Consider the following 6,511-nt stretch of genomic DNA (forward strand, 5'->3'; position numbering starts at 1 on the left):
TCTGAAAACTTTCCGAATGCACTGTACCTATGCAGGCTAGCTTCTTTTCCTTTGCTAGCCAGCCAACTAAATCTATCACACAATCACATCAAGCAGCTGAAATGACAGAAAACAATCTACATTTTTGTTTGTTTTACCTTGGATTATATTGCCATTTCTTTGGATATATCCATTACAATGACCCTGATAAATGAATTTGCCTGGCTCAGAGAAGCTGTCAGTCTGGTCACATTCATACAGATCGCATGGTGGAGGTCCCCAAAAAAACGGCAACATTGATCCACTGGTCGGAGAGGTAGACAGCAAGGTTTAGACAAACCTCAACTGTTTCAAACCAAATGCTAGCCTCTGGGCATTGGGAAATATTGAATATTACAAAATGTTTCCACCCGGTTTCGAACCGGGGACCTTTCGCGTGTGAGGCGAACGTGATAACCACTACACTACGGAAACCGAATGATTGGAAAACTAAGGGTGTGACTGACTTTCGCGTGTGAGGCGAACGTGATAACCAATACACTACTGAAACTAAAGTCTGAATAGCAAATACTGAGAAGTGCGAAGGACCAATCTGTTAAAATGTGTTTCCGCCCGGTCTCGAACCGGGGACCTTTCGCGTGTGAGGCGAACGTGATAACCACTACACTACGGAAACCGAATGATTGGAAAACTAAGGGTGTGACTGACTTTGGCTGGGTGGGACATTTATCGCTCTCAGAAAATAATGAAATCAGAAATTACTTAGTCAATTAATTAAACAATAAGGCTTGAAAAGCCGGGAATTATTGTGTGCAGCGGCTCTTGGAAGAGGCTTGGTGGTTCAAAACTTCTTCCATTTAAGAGTGATGGAAGCCACTGTGTTCTTGGGTACCTTCAATGCTGCAGAAATGACCAATCATTTGAATTTACCACAGGTGGACTCCAATCAAGTTGAAGAAACATCTCAAGGATGATCAATGGAAACAGGATGGACCTGAGCTCAATTTCCAGCCTCATAGCAAAGGGTCTGAAAACTTACGTAAATAAGGTATTTTTAAAATATTTAATGGGTATTATGGCTCTTTCTGTGGTACTCAATTTGGGATATTATGTGAGGTAGACATGAGAAGCCGGGAATTATCGTGTGCAGCCGGAACTTGGAAGAGGCTTGGTGGTTCCAAACTTCTTCTATTTAAGAGTGATGGAAGCCACTGTGTTCTTGGGTACCTTCAATGCTGCAGAAATGACCAATCATTTGAATTTACCACAGGTGGACTCCAATCAAGTTGAAGAAACATCTCAAGGATGATCAATGGAAACAGGATGGACCTGAGCTCAATTTCCAGTCTCATAGCAAAGGGTCTGAAAATGTATGTAAATAAGGTATTTTTAAAATATTTTTTTCATTAATAAAAACTATATGCTATCGCTTTGTCATTATGTGGTATTGTGTGTAGATAGATTTTATTTTATTTCATCCATTTTAGTATAAGGCTGTAACGTAACAAAATGTGGAAAAAAGTAAGGGGTCTGAAAACTTTCCGAATGCACTGTACCTATGCAAGCTAGCTTCTTTTCCTTTGCTAGCCAGCCAACTAAATCTATCACACAATCACATCAAGCAGCTGAAATGACAGAAAACAATCTACATTTTTGTTTGTTTTACCTTGGATTATATTGCCATTTCTTTGGATATATCCATTACAATGACCCTGATAAATGAATTTGCCTGGCTCAGAGAAGCTGTCAGTTTGGTCACATTCATACAGATCGCATGGTGGAGGTCCCCAAAAAAACGGCAACATTGATCCACAGGTCGGAGAGGTAGACAGCAAGGTTTAGACAAACCTCAACTGTTTCAAACCAAATGCTAGCCTCTGGGCATTGGGAAATATTGAATATTACAAAATGTTTCCGCCCGGTTTCGAACCGGGGACCTTTCACGTGTGAGGCGAACGTGATAACCACTACACTACGGAAACCAATTGATTGGAAAACTAAGGGTGTGACTGACTTTCGCGTGTGAGGCGAACGTGATAACCAATACACTACTGAAACTAAAGTCTGAATAGCAAATACTGAGAAGTGCGAAGAACCAATTTGTTAAAATTTGTTTCCGCCCGGTCTCGAAACGGGGACCTTTCGCGTGTTAGGCGAACGTGATAACCACTACACTACGGAAACCCAATGAGTGGAATACTAAGGGTGTGGCTGACTTTGGCTGGGTGGGACATTTATCGCTCTCAGAACCTAATGAAATCAGAAATTACTTAGTCAATTAATTAAACAATAAGGCTTGAGAAGCCGGGAATTATTGTGTGCAGCGGCTCTTGGAAGAGGCTTGGTGGTTCAAAACTTCTTCCATTTAAGAGTGATGGAAGCCACTGTGTTCTTGGGTACCTTCAATGCTGCAGAAATGACCAATCATTTGAATTTACCACAGGTGGACTCCAATCAAGTTGAAGAAACATCTCAAGGATGATCAATGGAAACAGGATGGACCTGAGCTCAATTTCCAGCCTCATAGCAAAGGGTCTGAAAACGTACGTAAATAAGGTATTTTTAAAATATTTAATGGGTATTATGGCTCTTTCTGTGGAACTCAATTTGGGATATTATGTGAGGTAGACATGAGAAGCCGGGAATTATCGTGTGCAGCCGGAACTTGGAAGAGGCTTGGTGGTTCCAAACTTCTTCTATTTAAGAGTGATGGAAGCCACTGTGTTCTTGGGTACCTTCAATGCTGCAGAAATGACCAATCATTTGAATTTACCACAGGTGGACTCCAATCAAGTTGAAGAAACATCTCAAGGATGATCAATGGAAACAGGATGGACCTGAGCTCAATTTCCAGTCTCATAGCAAAGGGTCTGAAAATGTATGTAAATAAGGTATTTTTAAAATATTTTTTTCATTAATAAAAACTATATGCTATCGCTTTGTCATTATGTGGTATTGTGTGTAGATAGATTTTATTTTATTTCATCCATTTTAGTATAAGACTGTAACGTAACAAAATGTGGAAAAAAGTAAGGGGTCTGAAAACTTTCCGAATGCACTGTACCTATGCAGGCTAGCTTCTTTTCCTTTGCTAGCCAGCCAACTAAATCTATCACACAATCACATCAAGCAGCTGAAATGACAGAAAACGATCTACATTTTTGTTTGTTTTACCTTGGATTATATTGCCATTTCTTTGGATATATCCATTACAATGACCCTGATAAATGAATTTGCCTGGCTCAGAGAAGCTGTCAGTCTGGTCACATTCATACAGATCGCATGGTGGAGGTCCCCAAAAAAATGGCAACATTGATCCACTGGTCGGAGAGGTAGACAGCAAGGTTTAGACAAACCTCAACTGTTTCAAACCAAATGCTAGCCTCTGGGCATTGGGAAATATTGAATATTACAAAATGTTTCCACCCGGTTTCGAACCGGGGACCTTTCGCGTGTGAGGCGAACGTGATAACCACTACACTACGGAAACCGAATGATTGGAAAACTAAGGGTGTGACTGACTTTCGCGTGTGAGGCGAACGTGATAACCAATACACTACTGAAACTAAAGTCTGAATAGCAAATACTGAGAAGTGCGAAGGACCAATCTGTTAAAATGTGTTTCCGCCCGGTCTCGAACCGGGGACCTTTCGCGTGTGAGGCGAACGTGATAACCACTACACTACGGAAACCGAATGATTGGAAAACTAAGGGTGTGACTGACTTTGGCTGGGTGGGACATTTATCGCTCTCAGAAAATAATGAAATCAGAAATTACTTAGTCAATTAATTAAACAATAAGGCTTGAAAAGCCGGGAATTATTGTGTGCAGCGGCTCTTGGAAGAGGCTTGGTGGTTCAAAACTTCTTCCATTTAAGAGTGATGGAAGCCACTGTGTTCTTGGGTACCTTCAATGCTGCAGAAATGACCAATCATTTGAATTTACCACAGGTGGACTCCAATCAAGTTGAAGAAACATCTCAAGGATGATCAATGGAAACAGGATGGACCTGAGCTCAATTTCCAGCCTCATAGCAAAGGGTCTGAAAACTTACGTAAATAAGGTATTTTTAAAATATTTAATGGGTATTATGGCTCTTTCTGTGGTACTCAATTTGGGATATTATGTGAGGTAGACATGAGAAGCCGGGAATTATCGTGTGCAGCCGGAACTTGGAAGAGGCTTGGTGGTTCCAAACTTCTTCTATTTAAGAGTGATGGAAGCCACTGTGTTCTTGGGTACCTTCAATGCTGCAGAAATGACCAATCATTTGAATTTACCACAGGTGGACTCCAATCAAGTTGAAGAAACATCTCAAGGATGATCAATGGAAACAGGATGGACCTGAGCTCAATTTCCAGTCTCATAGCAAAGGGTCTGAAAATGTATGTAAATAAGGTATTTTTAAAATATTTTTTTCATTAATAAAAACTATATGCTATCGCTTTGTCATTATGTGGTATTGTGTGTAGATAGATTTTATTTTATTTCATCCATTTTAGTATAAGGCTGTAACGTAACAAAATGTGGAAAAAAGTAAGGGGTCTGAAAACTTTCCGAATGCACTGTACCTATGCAGGCTAGCTTCTTTTCCTTTGCTAGCCAGCCAACTAAATCTATCACACAATCACATCAAGCAGCTGAAATGACAGAAAACAATCTACATTTTTGTTTGTTTTACCTTGGATTATATTGCCATTTCTTTGGATATATCCATTACAATGACCCTGATAAATGAATTTGCCTGGCTCAGAGAAGCTGTCAGTCTGGTCACATTCATACAGATCGCATGGTGGAGGTCCCCAAAAAAACGGCAACATTGATCCACTGGTCGGAGAGGTAGACAGCAAGGTTTAGACAAACCTCAACTGTTTCAAACCAAATGCTAGCCTCTGGGCATTGGGAAATATTGAATATTACAAAATGTTTCCACCCGGTTTCGAACCAGGGACCTTTCGCGTGTGAGGCGAACGTGATAACCACTACACTACGGAAACCGAATGATTGGAAAACTAAGGGTGTGACTGACTTTGGCTGGGTGGGACATTTATCGCTCTCAGAACCTAATGAAATCAGAAATTACTTAGTCAATTAATTAAACAATAAGGCTTGAGAATCCGGGAATTATTGTGTGCAGCGGCTCTTGGAAGAGGCTTGGTGGTTCAAAACTTCTTCCATTTAAGAGTGATGGAAGCCACTGTGTTCTTGGGTACCTTCAATGCTGCAGAAATGACCAATCATTTGAATTTACCACAGGTGGACTCCAATCAAGTTGAAGAAACATCTCAAGGATGATCAATGGAAACAGGATGGACCTGAGCTCAATTTCCAGCCTCATAGCAAAGGGTCTGAAAACTTACGTAAATAAGGTATTTTTAAAATATTTAATGGGTATTATGGCTCTTTCTGTGGTACTCAATTTGGGATATTATGTGAGGTAGACATGAGAAGCCGGGAATTATCGTGTGCAGCCGGAACTTGGAAGAGGCTTGGTGGTTCCAAACTTCTTCTATTTAAGAGTGATGGAAGCCACTGTGTTCTTGGGTACCTTCAATGCTGCAGAAATGACCAATCATTTGAATTTACCACAGGTGGACTCCAATCAAGTTGAAGAAACATCTCAAGGATGATCAATGGAAACAGGATGGACCTGAGCTCAATTTCCAGTCTCATAGCAAAGGGTCTGAAAATGTATGTAAATAAGGTATTTTTAAAATATTTTTTTCATTAATAAAAACTATATGCTATCGCTTTGTCATTATGTGGTATTGTGTGTAGATAGATTTTATTTTATTTCATCCATTTTAGTATAAGGCTGTAACGTAACAAAATGTGGAAAAAAGTAAGGGGTCTGAAAACTTTCCGAATGCACTGTACCTATGCAGGCTAGCTTCTTTTCCTTTGCTAGCCAGCCAACTAAATCTATCACACAATCACATCAAGCAGCTGAAATGACAGAAAACAATCTACATTTTTGTTTGTTTTACCTTGGATTATATTGCCATTTCTTTGGATATATCCATTACAATGACCCTGATAAATGAATTTGCCTGGCTCAGAGAAGCTGTCAGTCTGGTCACATTCATACAGATCGCATGGTGGAGGTCCCCAAAAAAACGGCAACATTGATCCACTGGTCGGAGAGGTAGACAGCAAGGTTTAGACAAACCTCAACTGTTTCAAACCAAATGCTAGCCTCTGGGCATTGGGAAATATTGAATATTACAAAATGTTTCCACCCGGTTTCGAACCAGGGACCTTTCGCGTGTGAGGCGAATGTGATAACCACTACACTACGGAAACCGAATGATTGGAAAACTAAGGGTGTGACTGACTTTGGCTGGGTGGGACATTTATCGCTCTCAGAACCTAATGAAATCAGAAATTACTTAGTCAATTAATTAAACAATAAGGCTTGAGAATCCGGGAATTATTGTGTGCAGCGGCTCTTGGAAGAGGCTTGGTGGTTCAAAACTTCTTCCATTTAAGAGTGATGGAAGCCACTGTGTTCTTGGGTACCTTCAATGCTGC

The 6,511-nt window shown here is 40.4% G+C and overlaps 2 non-coding genes across 2 annotated transcripts; both read right to left on the reverse strand.

Annotated features, from left to right (window-relative positions):
* Window positions 1–582: 582 nt before the first annotated feature.
* Window positions 583–655, reverse strand: trnav-cac (transfer RNA valine (anticodon CAC)). The gene has a single exon. It is a non-coding gene; the product is annotated as a tRNA-Val (tRNA).
* Window positions 656–3,598: 2,943 nt separating this feature from the next.
* Window positions 3,599–3,671, reverse strand: trnav-cac (transfer RNA valine (anticodon CAC)). Its single transcript has one exon. It is a non-coding gene; the product is annotated as a tRNA-Val (tRNA).
* Between the last annotated feature and the right edge of the window lie 2,840 nt (window positions 3,672–6,511).

Source organism: Oncorhynchus mykiss, chromosome 8 (genome assembly GCF_057628025.1).
Source record: "Oncorhynchus mykiss isolate SJ-2025 chromosome 8, ASM5762802v1, whole genome shotgun sequence".
In the NCBI taxonomy this organism is placed as follows: Eukaryota; Metazoa; Chordata; class Actinopteri; order Salmoniformes; family Salmonidae; genus Oncorhynchus; species Oncorhynchus mykiss.